General features: G+C 46.0%; 1 long non-coding RNA gene across 1 annotated transcript in view; it reads right to left on the reverse strand.

Moving 5' to 3' along the window:
- LOC138258749 (uncharacterized) overlaps positions 1–9,057 on the reverse strand; it is a 41,119-nt gene extending 32,062 nt beyond the window's left edge. Inside the window, exons 1-2 of the long non-coding RNA XR_011198547.1 lie at positions 8,890–9,057; positions 6,560–6,663 (exon numbers count right to left, since the gene is read on the reverse strand). This is a non-coding gene — a long non-coding RNA (uncharacterized lncRNA). The remainder of the gene's footprint in view (positions 1–6,559; positions 6,664–8,889) is intronic.
- Between the last annotated feature and the right edge of the window lie 1,316 nt (positions 9,058–10,373).

Raw genomic sequence — 10,373 nt, forward strand, 5'->3', positions numbered from 1 at the left:
TCCCTGAATGAAACTTCAGCTGAAGTATTTGCAAGATTGGAGTTTACCGTCCCAGGACGGTTGTCTTTTAATAAGAAGTAGGGGAATAGTTTTTTATAAATTAAAAACGTTGGGGCACATCGTGCCCCTCCAATGCCGGCCACTTCGACAACTGTGAGTGCGAGCACAGCCATGAGTGACGCAGGCAAGGCAAAGATTCAACTTAGTTATGGGCTCAGCTCTTTGCGTGGCAATAATATACTTCGGGTGAACGGTGATGTGGGGGGCGGGGCAAAGATGCATTAATCTAACCGACGTCATGTGTGTGGCACTTGACAGGGCTGCCCAGGGACGACGATCATTCCCTCCATTTAAATACAAACAATGTAGCAGGTTATTGGACTTTGCCTTTAGCGGGGCGCAGGGGCCTGGGGTCTGGGCTGGGGCCGCAGCTCCCACACAAGTGGAAGGGGAGTTGGCTAGTAGTGAGTGAGATGAGTGAGTTGTGAGTGAGGAGAGGTACTCACTACTCACACACCTCAGCACAGACAGTGCCGCGCTGAAAATAGGTTCGACAACTCGACCCCTGGCCCCACTCTCAGTCAGGTCACCACAAGTCCACGTCCACCACCACGCCGTCCCGAGCAAGAAGGCCTGCATACACACCATCGCAGCTTTTAAAAAGCACAGCGGGAAGGCCAATAATTTTTGGCAGGGCCGTTAATTGGTAGCGCTTTCGTCCGCTACTACTACCGCCCACTGCCCCAACATCACGGCCACGCAGGGATGGACGCACAACCAACTTAGGGTGCAACATCTTGTCATTACATCACAGCAGGTGCAGTTCACACACATGCTGCTGACTGCACCTGTGTGTACATTATATATTGTATCCGGATTCTTAACTGTCTGTTCAATCAATGGTGCATGCACGTTTTGCAATCAACGGTGCTAAGTAGACGCTATATTTTTGAGGGCAATTTGTGACATTTACTAATTAGCCCCGCAGGGAGTGACTACAGGCCCGCCATCCTCGGATTATCCATGTCACCCTGAATAAGTGCGATTAAAGTAGGTCCAAAAAATGACAGACACCTATGTTTCATTCTGCATAATTACTTCTTTTTTCCACAACAAGCCTTGTTATGCAATGAATGAGCATTTAAAGCATGGTATTCTTAACGTGGCAGAATGATAGTGCATATTTACCACACGTGTGTTTTCTTGGTGCGGAGAAGTGTGCTCAAGCATGATGGGCACATTTGTGTGGCGCGAGCACACTGCATTATCTTTGCACAATTTCTTTTGCGCTTTGTGCTACCATGATTGTCTGAATAATGCTTTTCTAATATATTCAAACCAGTAATTACAAGGTTGATGAAAATCAGGTATCGGGTGGTCATTTAATGAACCTCAACAGAGCTCAGCCCAGAGTCTGATGGCGATGGCCAGTAGTCAGGGCCACATTTAACAGAGTCTAAGTTTTGATGGAGGTAAAATAAAGTGTGACCCAGTTCTGACCAACACAGTGCAATGAACATGCATTGGAGCATGCCTGATAAGGAGAGAAAACACTCCCAGTTTCTGCTCACTTGCACTTCATCATTGTGACCTGGTCTCCACTAGCTGCACTGAGATGCTTGCTGGAGGGCTACTGGTACATCTGGATGCCTTGCTCTTTTCTCTGCTGACTTGAATTGAAGAACTCTTTCAGATGTTTCCTCACGCAGTATTAGTAAAGGGCAGCAGCAGGCAACCCACAGGGTCCATGTCAGCCTATAGGAGACTGGCAAATACAACTCCAGACTTTACAGAGGTCTGGTAATTTGTAGGTCTCGGTACTGCACTAAAGGGGGGAATGTTGCCTCGGCTACTATACCACTTTGCAAACCTGCCGATTGTCATACTGGTTTGGGTGTTCTGTTTATTAAACACCACACTGATTGAGCTCACTTGGGGAAGCGGCCGACACTGGATTTGCCTAAAAATGCTATGGTTACTGGCCACTAAAGGGAGTATGTGAGCCCCAGACTTTAAGGCCTATTGCATAGTTGGTCAGCTACAATGGCTGGTGTACTGACTGGCCGGCCAGCACCTGGCAGAAACAGGCTGCACAATGACGCAATTTTGGAGGGGACTGCTACACAAACTGATTTGTCCAATTGCAGCCTTTTCACACACGGGTTCCCTTCTATGATTTGCCGTACATTACTGGAAGATGGCATGTCGTGGGTATGTCAATGTACGTCCTGTAAGTGTTTGTGCTAGGAAATAAACGGAACGACAATGTTTAAAATAGATGGGTATTGTGGTAGCCTTTATTACATTTTCTTCTCCTTCTTATGTGGTTCTTGTTTTCAATTAAATTTAACTCTCGTTCTCTTTCTTCTGTTCTCCCTCTGTCGCTCTCTCTACTCAATTTCTTCTTTGGGCTGTTTCTTAATGATCTTGCTTTCTCTTTCTGCTCAGGTGACTCTCCGGACTCGGTACCAGCCTTCCCACCAAGAGAATGCGCGGAGTGGAAAGATGGAACAGAGGGACATGAGGTAAGTGTCTTGGTTTTGGTTTTGGTTTTGAGTACTTTCTTTTATAATCCTGGTAGGAGGGGAGAAAAAATAATGAGAGTAGGAAAAAATGGAAAAAGAAAAGGGATCAGTGATGGAGAGTGCCTAGTTGGGTATACCTATTGTCCTGATTAGGGCTCAATATAGTGGCATAAGGTGCTAGCGACGGTGTGCCACCCAGCAGTTAAAAAAAAAAAAAGTATTGCGTTTTGAGTTTTGGTAAAAATAATTTTTCTGTCTCAATATTCGGCTCACAATTAGTCTGCCTCTGTTTAGTTTTTACTGTCTCTGACCAGTACACCTTCCTATCCCCTTCCCTTCCTCTTCACTCCTCCCTTCCCTCCTTCACCCGTTCCCTTCCAAAATAGTTAGAGGGATTCTGCAGGCAGGCACGTACCTGCATTAGCCACGTCCTTCCTGGGACGTGGCTGGCTGTTTCATTTCCCTCGGGGCTTTGTTCCTTAGCGTCCTTCCTGTCCGTCTCGCGCTCCTCCTTGCCTTCTTCTCCTGTCTCGTGTCTCTCCGCGTCCGTCTCTTGCTCGGCGGCGTCCTCCTTCCTGCTTGACTCCCCGCGCGCTGCTTGCAAACCCTTCATATCCAGGTTTGCGTACGTGCTTCTGCGGTCGCGTCTCTCTAGAGTACCCCCGGGGCACTCTGTTGTCGGCTCGCTCGTGACGTGGTGTCCGGCAACCACGCAACCCTGTTACATCCGCTCCCCCCCGTGAAGGGCTGGTCGAGTCCCATCTCTATAGGATTTCTAGATAAATAATCTGCAGTGACCAATTGACTCCCTGGAAGATTTTGGATCTGAAACATAAAAGGTTGTAGTTCCATGAACCACCGCAATATTCTGGAGTTAGTATCCTTATTTCGGGCCAACCAAGTGAGAGGCGCATGATCAGTGATTAATACAAACTGATGTCCCAGCAAGTAATATTGTAAACTTTCAACAGCCCACTTGATCGCCAAGCATTCCCTCTTAATCACAGGATAATGTTTTTCTCTTGGAAGTAGCTTTCTACTTATATAAACAATGGGGTGGTTTATCTCATTGTCGTTTTTCTGTGATAAGACTGCTCCTATGCCCACCTCAGATGCATCTGTTTGAAAATAAAATGGTTTTGTAAAGTCAGGACAGCGTAAGACTGGCTTAGTGGTCAAATAATGTTTTAGTGTCTCATAACTACTGATTTGAGTTGTAGTGAGTCCATTGAATTTTGTGGGTTGTTCCTTTTTTAGAATGTTGGTTGGGGAGCTGCAATGTTGGGATAATTAGGACTGAATCGACGGTAACAACCCACCATCCCTAAAAACGATTGCACCTCCTTCTTTGTTTGTGGTGAAAGTATCTTAAGGATTGCTTCGACTTTGTCAAGTTGAGGTTGCATTTGTCCTTTTTCTATGTGATACCCGAGACAGGTAATGGAATTTCTTGCTAGATTACATTTATCAGGATTCACCATTAAACCTGCTTCTATTGGGGTGTGAAACACCTTAGAGAGATGAAATAGATTTTCTTCCCATGTTTCACTATAAATAACAATGTCATCTAAATAGGCGGCAGCATATCCCACATGGGTTTGCAGTAATCTATCCATTAGTCGTTGGAAAGTGGCAGGGGCCCCATGTAGACCGAACAGTAGTATGGTAAATTGATACAACCCTGCGGGGGTAGAAAAAGCCATTTTCTCCTTGTCTTGGGGATTTAAGGGTATCTGCCAGTACCCCTTCATGAGGTCCAAGGTGGACAGATATCGGGCTTTACCCAGTTGTTCAAGCAATTCGTCCACTCTCGGTATTGGGTGTGTATCAAAATCAGACAAGTTATTTAATTGTTGAAAGTCAATACAAAAACAAACTGTTCCATTTGGTTTTGGGGCCAGGACCACTGGGGAGCCCCATGGACTTATAGAAGGTTCAATTATACCCATTTTAACATGTTCTGTACCTCTTGTTCAACTACTTTTCTACTGGCTTCAGGGATACGATAGGGTCGAAGACGGGTGACTTTAGTATTTATCTTATGATGTATCAAGGCGGTCTTCCCAGGAGTCAAAGAAAAAAGTCTCTGGTTTTGGTATAACACCGCCAATAGTTCTGCTCGTGCTCTTTTGGTATGTCAGGATTGACATGGGGAAGACAGGCAATCAAATTATCTGGTTGGGGACATAGGCCCTCATTATATCAAAGACTGCCAGGGTTGTTTTGGCAATTGTACCGCCAACAGGCTGGCGGTACAAATCGCCATATTATGACCGTGGCGGTAGCGCCGCGGTCGCACCGCCGGGACCGGCGGTTTCCCGCCATCGCTGTCCCGTCGGTTATAATCCACCAGGGCAGCGCTGCTTGCAGCGCTGCCCTGGGGATTATGACTCCCCTTCCCGCCAGCCTGTCCATGCCAGTAGAGACCGCCATGGAAAGGCTGGCAGGAAGAGGAGTCGCGGGCCCCTGGGGGCCCCTGCACTGCCCATGCAAATGGCATGGGCAGTGCAGGGGCCCCTAGGCACAGCCCCACCCTGCTTTTCACTGTCTGCACAGCAGACAGTGAAAAGCGTGACGGGTGCAGCTGCACCTGTCGCACGGCCGCAACACCGCCGGCTCCATTAGGAGCCGGCTGCAATGTTGCGCCCAACATCCCCGCTGGGCCAGCGGGCGGAAACTCTGTTTCCGCCCTCCAGCCCAGCGGGGATGTTGTAATGGGGCCGGTGGGTTTGCGGCCACATAGGTGGCCACTCGGCGATCCAACCTTGGCGGGGGGCCTGCGGCGCCCGCCAAGGTTGTAATGAGGGCCATAGATTGAGCTCCAGGGGTTTGATCTTATTTACAAAAAATACGGTGTCTACATTGGATGATTGGTTATCAGTCTCTTCCCATTTTTTGTGGGAATTTATATGGTAGATCTGAGTTTTCTTTGGTGTTTCTGATATTTGTAGCCGGTAAGTAACCGGGTTCACTCTTTGTAGAATTTTGTATGGTCCTTGCCATTTAGTTAATAATTTATTTTCAGAACTGGGCAATAGTACTAGTACTTTATCTCCTATCTGTAAGCTGTAAGTTTCCTAATACAGTGCCTCGGTTGTAATATTTCTTTTGTTTCCCTTGAGCTTCCTCTAAATGTACTCGGATATCATCCCAGACAGTTTGGATCTGATCTTTTAACTCTTGAGTATATTCAAGGATATTTTTATAATCTGTCTCTTTCTCCTCCCACCTCTCTGCGGCCATTTGTAATAGAGTTCTTGGCTGACTTCCAAACACTAATTCAAATAGACTATGACCCATTGAGGCCTGAACGTGAGTTGGTATAGCGTATAATACCAACGGTACCTTTTGGTCCCAGTCTCTGCCTGAGTCAGATATTGTTTTTTTTTTTTGTAGAGTTTTAATGGTATGATTACATCTCTCTACCAATCCATCTGTCTGGGGGTGATAGACAGAGGTACGAATGTGTTTTACGCCTAATATCTAACATATTTGAGTCATTAGGCGGGACATAAACTGAGTTCCTTGATCGGTTAACAATTTCCTCTGAAAACCCCCCTGAGAGAAAAAAACGATCATGGCATGTGCTATGCTTTTGGTGGTCATATTAGTAAGAGGGATAGCTTCCGGATATCGGGTTGCATAATCCACAAGGACAACAATGTACATATAACCTCTAGAGGAAGGGGTTAAAGGGCCTACTAAATCCATAGCGACCCTTGAAAAAGCGATATCTATAACCGGTAATGAATATAAGGGGCTCTTCTAACTACCGCAGGGTTGACGACTTGACACTTTGGACATTGCACGCAAAACCTACAAATGTCTGAAAATACCCCCGGCCAATAAAACCATCTGAGTAAATATTCCTCCGTCTTTTCTCTCCCATAGTGTCCTCCCCCTACTTGACCATGTGTTAAATGTAATACTTGGGTGCTATAGTTGTTGGGTACCAGCAATTGGATCCTTTCCTGATTATTATGTTGCACAACCCTATATAGTAAACCATTCTGCATAAGGAAATATGGACCCACCTCTCTTGATTTCTCCGTAACAGCAGATGCCCAAGCATGTTGTAATGTTGAATCTTCTTTTTGACTAACCCGGAAAGGAGGTAGGGTCGCCAGGATAGGTTTCTCTGTCGGGGTTACATGAAAAGAATCAGAAGGATTGGTCATGCGGAAAAATCTTTTTTTTTTCTCTTTTCTCACTCCTACTTAATTTTACTTTTTCCTTACCCGACGTCATGGGGGTCTGGGCAAATGGGGCTTCCATTAACCCTGAGTCTGTCTTCTGACTTGTGCGTACATTATCTAGTAGCTCGGGAAAATCAATGTAATCGGTTTCTATAATGATATCTTCAAACAGATGTGATATCATCCCCACTATGAGGGACTCTTTCTGTCCTCTCCATTCTATCTGTACCTCGGCTATTGGGTATTGTCTCATGTCCCCATGGATACAAAAAATGGAGACCAATTCATCTGTTTTTGTTTGCTCCTTTGATACTAGTTCTGCTTTAATCACTGATTGGCTGCACCTGGAGTCCACCAATACTCTAGTGGATTTATAGTTTACCAACATTCCCTTCGTATATTGTGACCCTCCTTGGGCAGTACATAATACCCTGCCTCTGGTGACCCCTATCTCCATTGGCTCTGGTTTAGGTAGTCTGTGGGGACAGTTACGAGCAATATGTCCCCACTCTGCACAATTATAACACTGGGGCGTTTGATTCGGTTCTCTGTCTGGTGCTCGAGAAACTGGAGGATCCTCAGGACTTCTCATTGGTCGGGCCTGGATGAGGGAATAGTCGGTTTTCCTTCCACAGTCTGCCCCCTTGGGGTTCCTATTCTAAACTCAGGAGCCCTGTGAAACTCACATGCCAGATCTATGGCGGTGGTCGTATCAACATTAGGGTGTTGTTTAATCCACTTGCGAGTTTGTAGGGGTAGGGCTTCTAAAAACTGCTCTAATAGCATGATACGTATTACTTCATCTCTATCTGTACAAATTGGACTCAACCATTTTAATCCTAAGTCTTGTATCCTATAGTATAGAGCTCTGTTTTTTTTCACAGGGATCCATTTCGTCTTCCTAAATTTTATTTGGTAATACTCCAAATCAAAACCCACCGTCTCTAAAATGGCCTTCTTTATATCTGTATATGGTGTTGTTCCACCTGTAATCACTGCCTGGTAGGCAGCCTGTAACATTACTGTCAACATGGGTGCTACATATTGCCCCTATCTATCCTGGGGCCAGTTTGCAGATGTTGTGACCCTTTCAAAGTTTGTGAAAGAGCCATCAGGATCCTGTCCTTGAAACTTTTGTAGAACGGAACTGGGTACATTAGGATGAACCCTAATGGTAGCTATAGTGTCAGTTAATTTCTGAAGGGCTGTTTCGTGAACCAACTGGTTATTTGCAATTATAGTAGCTTGACTCTTTAAGCATTCTGTAAAGTCTCTCTGTCATTTCGGGCCTCTCGTAGTTGTTCGTCCCATACCATTTGTAAATGCTGTTGTCCTTCGGCAAGTTGGTTTATCATGTCTTCTAAGGAGGGTTTGACCTCCATTTTCCCGTTTTATATATAGGGAATATTATCCCACTTCTGAAACCAATATGTCGTGGGTATGTCAATGGTCGTCCTGTTAGTGTTTGTGCTAGGAAATAATGGAACAACAATGTTTAAAATAGATGGTATTGTGGTATCCTTTATTAAAATTTTCTTCTCCTTCTTATGTGGTTCTTGTTTTCAATTACATTTAACTCTCTTTCTCTTTCTTCTGTTCTCCATCTGTCTCTCTCTCTCTAGCCCATTTCTTCTTTGGACTCTTTCTTAATGATCTTGCTTTCTCTTTCTTCTTAGGTGACTCTCCGGACTCGGTATCAGCGTTCCCCCGAAGAGAATGTGCGGAGTGGAAAGAAGGAACAGAGGGACAAGAGGCAAGTGTTTTTGTTTTGGTTTTGAGTACTTTCTTTTATAATCCTGGTAGGAGGGGAGGGGAGAAAAAATAATGAGAGTAGGGAAAAAGAAAAGTAGTAAATACCCGGGATCAGAGAAGGAGAGTGCCTAGTTGGGTATACCTATTGTCCTGATTAGGGCTCAATATAGTGGCAGAGGGTGCTAGCAACGGTGTGCCACCCAGCAGTGAAAAAAGATAAATAGTAGTGCGTTTTGAATTTTGGTAAAAATGATTTTTCTGTCTTGATATTCGTCTCACAATTAGTCTGCCTCTGTTTAGTTTTTACTGTCTCTGACCAGTACTCCTTCCTATCCCCTTCCACTTCACTCCTCCCTCCCCTGCTTCACCCTCCCCCTTCCAAAATATTTAGAGGGATTCAGTAGGCAAGCACGTACCTGCATTAGCCATGTCCCCCTTGGGACGAGGGTGGCTGTTTCGTTTCCCTCGGGGCGCTGTTCCTCGGCGTCGTTCCCGTCCGTGTCGCGCTCCTCCTTGCCTTCTTCTCCCGTTTCACATCTCTCCATGTCCGTCTCTTGCTCGTCGGCGTCCTCCTTCCAGCTTGATTCCCCGCGCGCCGCTTGCAAACCCTTCAAATCCGGTTCGCGTACGTGCTTCCGTGGTTGCCTCTCTCTAGAGTGCCCCAGGGGCACTCTGTTGTCGGCCCCGCTCGGGGCGTGGTGTCTGGAAACCAGGCAACCCTGTTACATGGCACTACGATACACATCGATACGTAGGCCGTATGCACCAAACATCTCACTCTGTGGTTTGCCAACACCCTCCAGTACACTGACAGCACATAGGATGAACCCATGGGAACAGGCAGGTGTGTCATCTGTGGGAGCATTGTTTACTTTCGGCGCACTAATGACCCATGCTGACTTTGCACATACTCAGGCACTGCCTGAAGTTCTTTTTCTCACACATGTTAGCATACTTCGCTATGTCTGGCAACACGTGGCGCCAGACCGATGTGAGCTGCACACACACGGTCTGCTCGAGGCATTACATACATTGGGGCACAGTAGTCATCTAGTTAGATGGCTTTAAAAAAGACTCCATGGACAACTTGACACACCACTTGATCAGCTCAGAGTCCAGTGGGAGACCGATCTAGGCAAGGAGCTGACAGATAAGGAGTGGGCCAGACTTTTAGAATACCCCAGGAAATTGCTGCAGGACTCTACCTCTATGTTCATTCAATTCAATATTCTACATAGGGCCTACCTGCCTCTATATAAAATCAGTAAAATGTTCCCAACAACCTCATCAACATGTCCATGATGTCATGCTATGGACGCTAATCTCTTACATATGTTATGGTCCTGTTCTTTATTGGCTGCATAATGGAATGGGATAACTATGGTGATGTAACAGGTTTAGATCTCTGGACTACCACTGACCATTGTATATTAGGACTGTACCACAGGCCCACATGTAGTGGCATACTTCACGTGGCTGGTGCTCTTAATAACTTGACACTGGAAATCCCTGTTGCCTCCTAGAGTGGGCAGATGGTGGGAGGAAGTCCTGCATTGGGGGCAAGCAGAAAGCAAGGCTTTATGGCAAGAAGAATATAGCGGCCTACGTACAAAACCTATATCTATGCAACGAGATGCTTTGTTGGAGGGACTTAGAGCTCGAGACAAACCCCCAGATGCTGTATTATAACAGATAAGACCCAGCATTGTTCTCTGGTATCATATTAGGGACGTGCCCCAATTTAATATACTGTGGTCCGCATGCCAATTCGACCAATTCCATGGATCTCACACCCTCTCCATCTAAGTTAGTCCACGGGTTTTGATACATCGCACATGCACCCCAGTCCCCACCCCACACACAAATACATATAGAATCCTGACACAAGTAGCTCCCCCGG

The sequence above is a fragment of the Pleurodeles waltl genome, chromosome 9 (assembly GCF_031143425.1).
Source record: "Pleurodeles waltl isolate 20211129_DDA chromosome 9, aPleWal1.hap1.20221129, whole genome shotgun sequence".
Classification (NCBI taxonomy): domain Eukaryota; kingdom Metazoa; phylum Chordata; class Amphibia; order Caudata; family Salamandridae; genus Pleurodeles; species Pleurodeles waltl.